At 39.9% G+C, this 14,825-nt stretch overlaps 1 protein-coding gene across 9 annotated transcripts in view; it reads right to left on the bottom strand.

Annotated features, from left to right (window-relative positions):
* Nucleotides 1-2,957, bottom strand: part of B3GALT1 (beta-1,3-galactosyltransferase 1) — a 185,264-nt gene extending 182,307 nt beyond the window's left edge. For 8 of the 9 annotated variants that reach the window (XR_014956544.1, XR_014956543.1, XM_031505422.3 and 5 more), the window contains exon 1: nucleotides 2,801-2,957. The gene's annotated coding sequence lies outside the window, so the exon portion shown is untranslated. The remainder of the gene's footprint in view (nucleotides 1-2,800) is intronic. The other variant, XM_021534744.4, reaches the window with a different exon arrangement.
* Between the last annotated feature and the right edge of the window lie 11,868 nt (nucleotides 2,958-14,825).

The following is a 14,825-nucleotide window of genomic DNA, read 5'->3' as shown; positions in this document are numbered from 1 at the left end:
ACAACTAGGAGATACATCATTCATTCATGTTTTCCCTGAGCTTCTGCAACCCTTCATTGCTTCAACTGAATGCACATATGTACTTATTTCTAAAATACACTTAGTTCTAAAAAGCACTTGTTTTCCCTAGCTGTATCAAAAGAAATAATTTTCTTACTAGTCATGGCGAATTACATCAATATTATTTTATTATCCATCTTTATCTGTTTAACTAAATAAGCAACATGGTAGAAACCATGACAGAATTGACTGCTTCAGTTCCAGATTTCTTATTATGTGACATATGGTGAAACTATCCTATAAAAATTACTACTACAAAAGCAGCTTTGGAAAATTCAGGATATCTCAGAGTGTTGGGAGGCATACAGATGGACTAATTTTCTTTTATACAGAAGAAAATCATGAAAAGCAAGCTAAAAATTTCTGAAACTTCTGCATTCTCCTCTTTTAATTAGGTATGAGCATTATGTAATTATAATACTTATGAATTTTAATAAATTTACAGCTGATTAATATTTTTAACAAGTAAATACTTAATACACTTATATTGACTTCAGTGGTGGAATGATTGCTGCTACAAAAAATTTCATTACTTACTAACAGACAAAGAAAATGAATAAACACTGAATCAAGCGCCCTTCTGACATGACAGCCTTGAAATATTTTGATGGTTTAGAAAATGTTTCCTTAGAACAGTGCATGGCAAAAAGGTATTTAAGACAAAGATGTAGCAAATACATTGGCATACATTCTCCTGTATGCATGTTCTCTTGGGAACAGCACCACTGAAATAACTGTCACAAATAAAGTCTACTCATGTGCTGAAGGTTCTACAGTTTACCCATTCACAAGCTAAATATTTAGATTAAAATCTGGTGTCACTCACAAGGCAGGGCAAGGGGAAAGCTTAGTGTTTTCAGCCTGTAATCTCTAAAGATTTCACTGCTCTCTTCCACAAAACAACCACAGAAATTTGGGATTTTCTTTCCTAAAAAAGCACATGAGGAAAAAATGGGTGATGTTATGAGACAGATGAGCAAACCTGAGTGCATCTCAGACATTGCATCGTGGCTGTGTATGACATACCTGGATGAGGATTGTTCTCTAATCTAAAATACTCTGATGACACTGAATCAGGTTCACTAAATGAGGTTTCTGAAAAAATGGTTTGGCAATATGACATTTGCTGAACCTGTACAAATCTATCTAGAATTAGAGATGTACAAGAACTGAAATTTCATTAGCAATTTATATTCTGCCAAAAATGTTATTTAGTGAATAGCTATGCAGGGAGGGAACAATATTTAACCTGTGTCAGCTCTAAATTCCACACCTCAAATCTTTTACACTTACTTGTGCCTTCCCCACAGCTTTAAAAACGGGCTTTAGCTCTCCAAAGCAGAGCATGTATGTGCTGCAATGGTGTTTGCACTGCTTATTCACCCTTGCATCTATCATGGTTTAAAACATTTCTGAAAACACATTATGCATCACGTGATTGAACACATCTTATAACTACTAATCAGAATACTCTATCAACAATAAGTGAACAAGATCAATACACTCCTAGAAAGTAGAAAAGGAAACTTAAAGGTACAGAGGAACCAAAAAAAAACCCAGAATCAAACTAAACACTCTTTACATTTTCTGCACAGTGTGTAAATGTTTAAAATACCCAAACCCAAGAGATGCAAAATAACCAACAGATAACAAGAACTAATTTCTCTTGGTCTGTTAATTGTGGATGCTGTCCTGCTTCCTACCGAATCAATGTCAAAACTCCTCTTTATTTCTATGACTGGAAAATCAGGCTCTTCATCACAAAGTCTGGCAACACCTTGGCAGATTCCCTGAAATGTTACATAATCAAGATACTTAGTGCTTACAACATCACTAAAAAACACCTGAAGGCTGTTTTTATCTAAATTAACAAGATTTGACAACACTTCAAAGCCTTCCAATATTGTCTTTATCGCTAAAAGAACAATGGAAAGGAGTACATAACGATAAAGGATAAAGGTAAGGATTTCCTATTTCTAATTCCTCCGTCTCAATAGCCAGTGGCCATGTACCAGCCATCACCGATACGCTGACTTTAAAATAACTTTTCTTTGCGCTAACTGTGTTAACAACTTTAAGATCCAGTCTGCGGCCACACCACCACCACTGCCGCCTTCGGCTGCGTGACTCTCCTCGCCGGGCGTCCAGGAACACCTCCGAGTGCAATCCTCGCTCGAAGGGAGTTCAGCCCGCCGCCCCGGACAGCGCGGCCGCGCGGAGCGCCCCCGGCGCGGGCCCGGGCACGGCCGCGCCGCCCCCCGACCGGGGCACGGCCGCGCCCGGGGCAGCGCCGCCGCCCGGACCCGCGGGCCCGCCTCTCCAGCCGCACCCCCGCGGCCACGCCAGGGCCAGCGCTCGGCGGCCCCGTTCAGCGGCCCTCCCGAGGCGGCGGGGCGGGGGGCAGCGCCGCAGCCCCTAAGGAGGGCTGATGTCGCCCCCCGCCGCGGCACCCGCAGGCGCCGCCGGCCGCCGCCGGCCGGGCGGGGGCAGACGAAGTTCCCACCGCGCCGCCGGTCCCGCCCGGGGACCCCCGCGCCGAAGGGCACGGCAAGGGGCGGTGGGGGACCGCGCCCGCCCGCGACCCCTGCCCGCCGCGGCCCAGCGCCGTCGGCCGCCCCCGGCATCCCGCCCGCTCTCCGCTCCTCCCGTGCCGGCACCGCTGCCCGGCGCTGCCAGCGGCCCCTTCAGCACCGTACGCAGGAGATGCGCACGGCGACCGGCAGCCCCCGCCGGACCTTACCGGCCGTGCTCGCCGCCCTCGGCCACCCGGGCTGCCGCCGCTCCGCGCCGCGCTCCCGCAGCCGGGGCGCATCCCTGCTCCGCCCGCAGCCGCACCAGCCGGCAGAGCGCGCGCCGCGCGAGCGCGGGCACCGGCGGAGCTCGCCCTCGCCGACTGGCAGCGCCGCCAGCCAATGGCCGCCCGCGCCGCGCCGAGGGGGCGGGACGGCGTGACGGGAACAGGCCAATGGGAGACACTCCGCGCGGCAGCGCCGCTTCCGGGCGGCGGGAGCTGCGCCGGGGCCGTGCCGCCCGTGTGCCCGCGGCCGCTGTCCCCGCCGGGCGGGGTGCTCGCAGTGCCCGCGGCCGCTGTCCCCGCCGGGCAGCGCCGCGGGCTCTCCGGGACGTGCTCCAGCCCCGGCAGAGGGTGCCGGTGCCGGTAACGCGCGCGGCTGGGCCAACCTTGCCCATCCCCAGCCGCTCTGGGAAACGGGAGCGGGCTGGGGGACGGCCGGCTGGGAGCGCGTGCCTGCCCGCTCCCCGCGTGCTCAGGAATGTGGAGCTTCGCACCAGGGCGCTTTGTTTAAAATAAGAAACATTTAGTGGAAGAAGATGTGTTTTTTTCCAGGGGAATTCCACTAAGCTGAAACCCTGTCCGCCGGCAACATCGCTGCGGCTGCTGCCGGCGGCCGCCGACCTTGGCGCGGCCGCGGCGGGCACAGGACCGCGTCCTCGGCTGCTGCCTCGCTGCCGTGCCGTGCCGTGCCGTGCCGTGCCGGGCCGGACCGTGCCGCGCCGAGCCTTGCTGTGCCGTGCCGGGCCGGACCCTCCATCGCTGCGGCGTTTGCACCGAGTTCGCAAGGTCTCAGTGCCCACCTGCCCTCACCTGTGCTTAAATTGTTCAGCTGTAGCAGCGGTTTCTGCCAGCGGACCAGGTGCCTTCTTCTAACTTTTGTTTATGTGGTGCACCCATAGGTTTGCATTTTGTTGTTACTCTGCGTAGAACGAGGTGTTCTGTGCCCTAACCACAGTGATGTACTGCACAGGTGTACGGGTCTGCTAGGGTAACACAGGCCCTGGAGAAGTGAAGATCGAGGATGGGCCACAGACGATTGTTGGTATAAGGCACTAAGGGAAGGGGCATAGGCTTGGTACTGGAGCTCCGTGGTCATAAATGGCTCGCCTGCGGTCACTTGAAGAAATGCAAGTCTAGAGCTGGACGAAAGTGGGTTTGGAGGTTGCAAAGAAACAGTACCTGAGATATCTAAAAGATAACATACTAAATGCAGGTGCAGAATTAGAGCTGCAAACCAGTAAAGAAAGAAAACGTGCTTGCAAAGATAAAAATTATCTTAAAGGGAAACTAGAGGAGGGGGAAGAAATCATAAACCTGAATATTGGACTTCTCCTGGTCAAGGACTCCAAATGCTCACAAAGTCACTGTTATCACCCATTCACATTAGGGTAGAATAAAACTGATCAAGAGATCCAGGGGAAGGGGGAATGTAACAGCAAGAGAGGAGTGAAACAACTTCAACTGCATTATTACTACTCCTCTTCTAGAACTAATAACTAGACTCTTAAGATTTCAGTTATACTAAGAATATACTAAGAATCTCTTCCCTCTTTTCCAGTCTGTCTAAAAAGCAAGGTGGAATGCTTGAAAACAGTAGTGTATTTTACTGCTGGGTTCCTTTCAGTGTTGATGGTCTTTACCCCGTTTTGGAATTTGCTAGTCAAGTAGAACCGCTCGCTGAGTTCCGTGCTTTCTTTGCAGATTCGAAAGGGTGTGGAGATTTATTGATTCCTAGTGGCTTGCCATTGTATTTCATGCCTAATAAGAAAGGTTTCTAAAATCAAATAATCTATCAAGTTAATCTGGTCATAAGCAAATGTTTGTTAATTCCTTAATAAAATATTGATAATACCAATATTAGATACAATTTATAGACCTAATTCCTTCTTTAGTTGTACCAGGTGCTGGTACCCTCATCTGTGCTGAGTTCAGAACTGCTGGTACTGTTAAACAGTGTGAAAGTCATGCCCTTTACCTCACACTCTTCAACAGTTTACTTTTTTTTTTCTTTTGGTGGCAGTTGAGCTTGTGGTATCCAGTGTGAAGACTCAATGCACTCATTTTTGTTTGCAATGAAATAAGGAGAAATGTTTTAAATGCTTATGTTTAGACACTGTGCAACAGCTCAGTCAGAGATGTTTTCTTCTAGGAAATGTGTTTTATTACTTCAGGAACTGATTCAAGCCTTGAGAAAGTACATTTTTAAAAGTAACATTTTATACTTAAGAAAAGGTATCAGGTTTTTTACTCTTTGTTAAAACAGGGTTTTTTTAAACTTTTGACAAGAGCCATACTGTTATCTTGAAAGAAACCCAAAACCCAACACACTTTATTTACTGTGGACAGTTTTACAGATATTACAGAACTGACTAGAGCGTTGTACAGTTATAGCTTTAGAACTCCTGCAGTGAAGGAGGAAATAATCTTTGTAAAGGAATTTCTTTCTAGTAAGCAGAACATACATGTGATTAGTTTTAATACTGTAAACTTATCCAAAGATATAGACATTCAGATAATCATATCTAAATTTTATGTTCATTTTAAAGAGTGGACTTTTAAGTTCTACTGCAACTTTTTGCAATGATATGCAATATAAGTGTGTAAGTTAGCTAAATCCTTATAAAGACAAAACTAAATTTCAACTAAATATCCTGTTTATGAGACAAAACAACTCAGAGGAAGATTTGTTATAGGTGTTTATGAGACAAAACAACTCAGAGGAAGATTTGTTATAGGTGTAGAAGCACCAAATAATTAAAAGCAGAAAAGAGATGTGGAAAAAAAAGCAATACACCTGAAATACATTGCTGAAATAAAGTGATTTACAGTACACATAATATATTCTAAAGTTTAGCAGTCCCCCTGATAAACTAGGGGCTTTTTGTTTGTTTGTTTGTTTCTTTTGTATCTCAGCCCACAAAACCATAATTTAACTTTCAGTCCCATAAGACAGTTAAACAGTTCTTTTTATTGTACTCCTGGAAAGCACTAAAGGACATATGTGACTTGAGCTGTTCTTATTCATAGCTGAAACAGTATAAGAAATGTAATTTCCCTACAGCTCTGTAAGCAGGAGTCCTTTCTGTCCTGGATCAACAGGTGTGATAGAAGTTAAGAATCACACCTACAAAAATCATTGTTTTAGCTGTTAAGGCAGCCAACAAGATGTGAACTTTGGGCTAAGTGCTGGTATTGGGGATTCTGGCAGATGGTGGGAACTATCCTGAAATTCCTTTATGAAGAAAAGAAACACAGTTGTTGTATATCCTTTAGATTTTAACTTCAGGTTTTATAGTACTGAATTGTACTATAATTGGCAGATCTTTTACATTAAACTGTAAAATGACCTCTTAGAGATAAACATTATTTCACTCCTCCCTTCTGATAGGGTTTGAATACTTAACTGATGCATGGATGCAGCACTGCTTTTGTAGATCTGGAGGAGGAATATTTGATTATTTATTTTTAACCGTGTTACAATTTGCTAGCATTATTCAGCCTCATTTGGCAACCCTTCTGTTAATATCATGTAGATGTATGCTGTGAGATGCAAATCACAGTTATGTGCTATATAGACATGTGAGGAGACAAAGGGTTCTTGCCCCCACAAACTTGCCTCGATGCACTCTCCTGAAGGTGCATTGGGATCTGATTTCACACTCTTGACAAAGTGTTTCCTTTTGTTATTTTATCTCCCATGTATTATGTCAGCTGGAGGGAGCTAATCTCCCCATAAAAAAAGCAAGGCAACTTCCTTTGTGTGCAGTGAGTCCTTCAGGATATTTGTTTATCTGCAGTGATCATTTGTAAGCACAGCTTCCATTTATGCGGCGTCCTTCAGAGCAATGTCACTGTGAACATAATGAATATATTTTGTTTAAAGATTCTATAAATATATGTTTAATTGCAACTGCCTTGAACAGTGATGTAAGATAGGCCTTTGTGTAGAGGAATGGATGGGTGGTGAACCTTTTTTCAGATCTGAGGAATTCTGCTTTGCTTGAATGACCAATTCATATAAAGAACATTTCGCCTCCCCCCCCATCGACCCAGTCAGTTTGGGTATTTTTATCTTTCCTTTGAATATATTAGAGTTTTCATTATTCCCCACCCCATATTTAATTTTGTGGTGGATCAACTGTTTTGACAAATATTTGCACTATTACCTAAGAAATTAATTATAAAGAATTAATACAGCTCTCAGCAGGGTTAACCAAGAGAGAAGAGCCTTCCCACCACAGTCTGTGGCTGAATCCAGCTGGCAAAAATCAATGTGCTTCTGTTTAATTATGATTAATGTTTTCACTTATTTTATAATTTTGCATGCAATTTTCTTTTTTTTTTTTCAATTTTTCATCCTCTTGGAGGATGATTTGGCAATTGGTACTCATAAACCAGAGAGCTTGGTTCTGTGTCATCTGATTGCTTATCAGCAAGAGGATGCAACCAGTAGTGGACTGTGACTGGTCCATAATTTCCATTTTCTTGAAGTACACGGCTACCAGAATACAGGAGTCATGTTCCCTGCTACTAACACTGCAAAGCTTGGAATTGTCATCTGGGACTATTTTACGATTACCACACAGGAAAGTTTCTGTTACCCTTATTTTCATTGAAGAGCATTTTAAGAAAAATTACTCACCTGTTTCTGTTACTGGAGTGACATCCTCATAGATAAAGATGTCTGCTCACTAAAGGACTGTGGATATTGGTGCCAGAATTTATTCAAAGATAAAAGAACTACAGAAATATTTGGCTGTATGCTTTTTCTTATCATGTGGAAGAAAAGAAGTTGTCTAAAGTCTCAGTCCCAAAGAGCTTGTAATGATAGTAGAAGAGCAACCAAAGGAAGCACAGAATATATGATAGAAGGAGAGGGGGGAAAGCAGTGAAGCCACCACATTATGAAGCAGTTTAGTGGCTCTGAGCTTCCTAGTTCTATATATACACAGCTGGTGTTACAGTAATTTGCTGATTGCTTGTGGTTCTACTTATGTATACATGAGTGTCTGTATATTTATATGCTTACAGACTCATGTATTACATTAAAAGATCATTAAGTTTGAAAATGAGAATGCCTGAACTCAAAAGCTATCCTTATAGTCTTTATTTTTGTGATTGCACAGTGTTTTTCTTGGGACTCTTACCTTGTTCAGAGCATAGAAGGTATGAATCCTGCCACTTGCACAATTATTTAATATTTTGATTTATTGAATTTTTAAAAATATTACCTCAGGCTTTATTGATTGCAATCTCCAATTTATCTTCTAGCTGTTGCACCATTTCAGAAAGAAGTCCTAACAAAAATATTTTCCTGGTTGTATATCAAGAGGATGTGATTCACGCCATAAAAAAAGTTATGTGGCACGATGAAATGGAAAGATATATTGAAAATATGGTCAAACTAGAACAAGATCAAAGGTGAGGCAATAGACTGATTTAAATTTTTTCAGCTAAAAGATATTTTTTTAGAATGGGAAAAAAAAAAAATCTATGCTCTTACCAGGTATTTTTCCTGGAAATGAAACAAAGTCTTTTGGTAAAGCTTTAAAAGTAAATTAGTCTGTCTGTCCTTTCCTATGTGCAGAAAGCTTCTCCCCAAGTGGATAGCAAGACAAAATTATCAGCAATCAAAAGTTGCATTTTTTAAAAGGCAGGTATGCAAAACCATTACTAGAATGAAATTACATTTTCCCACAATTAAAATACATAATTGCCCGTGTAGGATAGAATAAAACGTAGACTTTAACATTACAGCTTAGCTTGAGGAAGAATGTATAATTTACAGAAACCACCCAGGCAGGTGTGGGTGGGGTTTTTTTTTGCTCCACCAAAGCATTCAATGTGTGTTAAAGAAGAATCATTCTAGAAAGGTCCTGAAAATTTATGATTTATTTTTTATCCTTCAAAGACTTGAAAATGGGGAGGAATTACCTCTAATATTTTACAAGTGCAGAAATCCATAAAGCATGATACCTTGATGTTGGTCTTTAACAGTTTTCATAACTTTCAAGTTGATCCAGTTTTTGAATTTCCAGAACTCAATCACTTGAACTGTATGTGGTGCATATGTGAGTATGTCTTCAGCAAATATATTAAAGGAACATTAAAATTTCAAATTCAAGCACTCAGATGTTGGACTGTGGTAAAATTAAAGTTGTCTGTTTGACCTTATTTCCTGACCCTGTAAATTATGATTAATTTTTAGAAATGAAGGTCTGTAATGAATGAATCAGTAATAGAGTGGGTATTAGTAAATATGGTGATACATGTACACATGTTTGAACAAACTCAGTAAAGGTACAGGAGGTGCAGAATTTCATTTGTTAATCATCTCTCTGTAGCTGGGTCTTCATGTCAAAAAAAGCAATGCTATGTCACTTCTGTCTCTTGTAGGTGATGATGAAATTTGTAGCTGGTTAAAGAAAATGGTTTGTTTTTTGGAGTGCTGCAGTAGTCTTGAAATGACACAGAGCATAAATATCTGGACACTTAATCCAAACCCCACCTAATTGGTTGGAACCTATTTGGAAGAAGTTTACAAAGCTTAATTCTTACAGGTCTATAAAAATAAGGTAAATTAGCCCTATTTTTTTCCCTTATTTTCCTCTCTTTCCTATATTGCATATATTCTTTCTCTAAAAATAAAAAATTAAGATAATGGTGCACTCTGCAGTATATCAGTTTATAAATCTCAGTTAATAACATTAGTATTTTCATATATAGTTTGCCTTACATTATTAGCCAAATATTTATATGGTGCCTTCAGAAACATAGAAAGGTATTCTTGGTTGTTGTCTTAATGTTTTATTTTGAAAAAAAGAAAAGGTTTAGACTTCCTATTCCTGCCCAGGAAGCTGAGTCCACGCTGTTGCTGTTTTATGGCATGCTGCTGGCATGGGCAGCTGCCAGTGCCTGGTAATGCAACTTTTCATTACCTTCTCTCTGGCACAGAACCACTGCTGGCAAAATGGTTTTCTCAGTCAAGCCACCCAGACCCAACCTGTATAGCAGTACTGTCCTACCAAAGCAGAAAAGCAGTTTATAGGAGATAATAAAGAGATCTAAACACTGTTTAGAACCGTATATGACACTGTTTATGTGCTATTTCCACTCTAATATTGCTTTATGAAAAGCTGTACAAAAGCTCTTAAGATTGGAACTGCAGAATTTTTTTTCTGTGTACATCTGCACAAGCTGACTTTATAGCTATCTATTTCTTCCTTTTTATCTAATGTCCTGTAGAGGTCTTAACTGTGATTACAGAGAGAAACTGGAAGCATATTATAAGTGGTAAGAGGATATTTCATATAGATTGGTTTTAATTTTTATTATGATTTGTACACCAGTATTACAATTAGGATGACAATCTAATTTACCAAGCAGTATATTGAAGTACTTTGTTTAGTGTTCCATCCCCTCATGGTAGAGCTACACCTTCATTCCCCCTTATTTTAACTATTTCAGCTCATTTACTGAAAATTCATCTCTATTTTTGTTGAGAGATTACTTCTTTATCAAGAAATTTGTTTGGTCAATTTTTTTCCTAGTAAGGTTTAGTGGAAAAACAGCCTGCTTTTTGTTTTGGAATGTACAATTTCTGTGGGGAGGGAATGGTTCCTTCATAGGTATTTGTTGTGATAGGACATTTTACCTTGTCAGCATCTGTTACAGGTATCATTTCATCAGTCTAAGAGTAATTTTATATGGATACTGATAGTGATGGCTACAGTGTCAAGAGTCAGAAGGTAAAATGGGTCGAAACTCTGAGGTTTTCCTAGGGTTTTTTTTATTTAAACAGATTATGTGATTTTGAAAATCACCTGCTTAAATGTGTAGTAGATTTTTCATGTCTCTTTTTAGTAAAATTACAATTTATGTACTTAATGACAGATTGGCCTTATTCTTTTTAAGAATTTAAGAAGACCTTATTCTTTCTTTCTCTCTCATACCCAACCTTAGGAGAAGGGAGATGAGGGAGCAATGGGAAGCAGCAATTTTTATCCTCTTTCCCCAAAATAGTACATTACAGAGCTGCCTGATTTTTTTGCTTAAGGACTATACTGAAAAATTCAGATCTTTCATGGCTGAATTGTAATTTCCTGTTTTAAAAAGCCCAAAAGTAAGGTCAGTCTGATTATGCTTCTAAGCCAAATTTAACACAGATCCTCTCTTTAAAACATTTAAAAATGCTTTTCATGTCAAAATCATCAAATGTAATCCACATACAAGGTGAAATGTTTGTGAAAGGCAATAAAATTTACCCAAAAGATTTAACTTAGGTTCCTCTTAATGGAAGAAAGCATGAAAAGAGACAAAGGCTTTAATCTATGTTTTTTTCGTAATGTTTTCCTGTTTTTGTGAGTGTACCCAGGGTACTTAATGTGTTTGCAATTATACCTACCAGTTGGAGGTGTACTTGACTGAAGCGACCCAAATCTTTTATAAGAAATTCTGCTAATTATCCTGTGCTTTGAAAATAAGGCCTGAACTATAATTATTTATGGGAGGGATATTTCAAGACATGTTGTGTTAGAGCCAGGCAGATCCATAGCATGGATTAGTTGTCTACCCTGAGCACTGTGTCGTTTAAGATAACTAGTGTAGGTCTGCCTGCTGATACGTATGAAGGAGATAAGTGCTCAACAGAAGACAGACCAGGTATTTTAACTTTTCCAAGTAATCCAGCATTTGCATTGAGCAAATCCTTCACTTAGGAGGAGTCCACTTCAGCTGTACAGCCCAAGTGTTACTTAAGCCTCTTTAGAGAGTTTTCAGGATGCCCCTGACTCTACAAAGGCTTCAAAAGAATTAGTTGATATGCTGCACCTATAAAAACAATTTAAGTAAATCTAAGTAAGTCTTTTTGCCAATTATGTTAATGAAATTGCAAATGGACTGTAAATTTAGAAGTCCTCTAAAATTCAGCGCTGGCCCAGCCATTAAATCAGGCTCTTTAATCTCTCTAATTGGTGCTTTTCAGTATAGAAGAATACATGAACCCTGCTGAGTTTTAAAAGCAGTAGGACATCTTCACTAGCCAGTAATAGCCAGTGCAAATATACTTCTCAGACTGCAAGTCTCCTGTACTAAATAATGATATGGAAAAGTTTCATTTTAGTGCTACTCGTCAGTGCAGCTTTACTGTTGAACAGTGCTTGGCTGCAGCTGTGCTGGAAATGGATCAGCTCTGCCCTCCATGACTGTAAGGTCCCTTTCTTTAGGGTGAGTGTCCTGTCCCTGGGATGAAACTTAGGAGTAGCCAGAGGAAGCTATCCTGCTGAGAGAATTGGAGGTTCAGTACCAGAATTCTTCCCAGGAGCCATCAAGCTTCTCCTCAGAAGATCAGAATGAGATTTTTACAGACTGATGGCTGGTTATTTAAACCCAGGTAACAGAACTTAGAAAACCTAGAGGATAACTTGAACATACTTAGAATAGCAACTTCCCCTCACAGAAATACAACTCTTAATTGATGCTAGTTCTTATTATTCAGCTCCTTGGCTTCAGTAAATCTGTATGGGTTCACTAAAATGCATGAGGTTTTTCAGCAGCTAAGGAGTTACTATTCACTTAGTATTTCATTTACAGAAAACCTATAAGGTTGCTACTTTCTACACATTTTATCTCAATCTCACTTTCAGCTGCTGTATGCATTCTCTCCACAGTATGACTTCTGCAGTAGCAGTGTATGTATACATCAGGGTGACATCTCCCATCCTTTAGCCTTGGAAGGAAAAGAGTTTAAGACTCAGTGAGTTTAAGCCTTATCTCATCTCTGATTATTTTTACACTAAGTTTTAGCTGAAGTCCTGAAGAGCTCTTCTACTTAATTTTTTTTTTTACATTTTTCTACAATATTTTATTACCCATCGCTGTTCGTTTTCTAGAACAAGTTTAGAGTGTGTCATCCTTATGATTTGTATAAGGATCCCAAAACAATATAATAGAGCTTCTGCTTCAAATAAATAATTCTTCAACATAATTTCTTTTCCTCACTATTGGTGGAAGTAAAAAAGCCACTCGGTAAGAGAAGAGAATGCAAAGCTGGTGGATCCACTAGAGAAAGTCTCTGCACTTCTGTGTCTGTCCCATACTAAACAGAATCTCAGTCATGGAATATCCAAAAAGATTTACTCCATATGGTATGTTATTTATGTAAGTTGACTTTACATAATATTCTCTCTGGGAGTAAAAATTTCTGTGTAGTCTTGCTTTTTTATACTATTTCAACAAAGCCTTTGTTTTAGATGTATCTAGCTGGCCATAAGGAACACACTTTTCCTGTCACTCTTTTTTAATTTTGTTTGGGGGAAGCTAAAAGGTCTATAGTTTCCAAGGATAGTTTTAGAGGTGCTAATTTCTTGGTGTGAATTTTTATTACCATAATTGACATCTGTCACTTCTCTAGATTGTAGTTGATGCAAGATTAAATTCATCAGAATATGCAGGAGGATGACAAATGGCATAGGACTGTACTTCAGGTACAAATATTGCAGCCATGTTAGCATTTTCCTGAATTACTAACTTGTGTATGATCACACCTACACATGTGCACATAAACACCATCACTTCACCTTCAAGATAACTCATCTTTCCTAACTAATACAGCCAAAACCAATCTTCTATCTAGTAAGAAATTTGAGAAATGGGGGAGACTTAAAATTTTAATCCATGTAGAAGTCTAAACATGCCAGTCAAATTCCCTTTATTTTCTTCAGGCATGCATTTTCTGGGGTTTTTTTGTTGTCTTAGCAGGAATTTTGTTGATGTTATTTTTACTTGTGTTATCTACTCAAAAAAGAGAGTAGTCATTTAGTGTTATGTAGTAATCTCTTAGCTTTTTAAAAACAAATTATGATGGTTACACCCAAATGGGGGAAGCAATAACAGAGAGGGAGAAATGATGAAATGATTCTAAGATGTCCAAAAGCAGCTGTAGGCTAATGCTTTTTAATAAAGTTCTCAAATACAGTCATATTGGTGTGTCTTGTGCAAAAGGCTGTTCTTCTGGTAACATTAATTTAAAGAGATCTTATATTTCTGCTTTTACCGAGAATACTTTGGAGCAATATATTCTTGACGTGTGCTTGTGGAAAAAATGCTATTCATGGTTCTCTGATGTGTGTGTATAGTTTATGGCTGTTTGCGTGCAGGTATAGAGGAGTCACATGTGAATTTCCCACTTACCCACAACCCTGTTGCTTTGGGCATTGAGTGGTGCAGATAATGTTTTGTTCTAGAAGTCTGAAGCACACTTTCTTAAATGTTTTAACATCAGCTTGTCTTTCTTGTAAATTATTTCAAATGCCTGTGTTGAGTCCTTCAGGAATTATTTTTAAAAATTTATTTTGATTTTGATTCCCTTTCTCTCTGACACTTTGGCTTAAACTAGGCATTGCATGAAGAATTTTACAAACTCTAAAAAAAATAGTATGTATAAATTCAACTTTAAAAAATTCACAATATATTTTTTGTAAAGTGCTTTTTTTATTATGCATTGTCAACAGTTAAATGATATATTGCTGTTTCATACAAGATGGAGTAGTGTTAAGTGAGCAAATGTTAATCCATAAGCATAGGTTTTAAGGAAAAAAGTGCTAGATCTGCAAAAGTTTGTACAGGTTTAAGTATGACACTGGAGAGCTGCTTCAGCTAAAGTGACTTTGAATTAATTCCTGAAACAACTACTAGTCTTCATTGCCCAGTGTCCCCAAACCTTGTTTCAGTTCTATTTAGGATGTTTAGTTTTATCCAATGTTAAAATTTACACACTTTTTTCTCCCCTGTTACTCAATGTAACTTAGTAGCAGCTGTAGCAATATAGCAAAACAATTCTCTTCACCAACCTGCTGTGGTTACTATTCAATAATTATCCAGTTCAAACTAAGTATTACATGATACTGCAAAAACAGAAACAAAAAAGATTAACCCCCCAAAATCTCAACCAAACCCCAGGTTTTCTAGCATG

Source organism: Lonchura striata, chromosome 7 (genome assembly GCF_050655825.1).
Source record: "Lonchura striata isolate lonStrDom1 chromosome 7, ASM5065582v1, whole genome shotgun sequence".
In the NCBI taxonomy this organism is placed as follows: Eukaryota; Metazoa; Chordata; class Aves; order Passeriformes; family Estrildidae; genus Lonchura; species Lonchura striata.
Note: the sequence above shows the minus strand (reverse complement) of the source record. Positions and strands in the feature narration are given on the sequence as shown.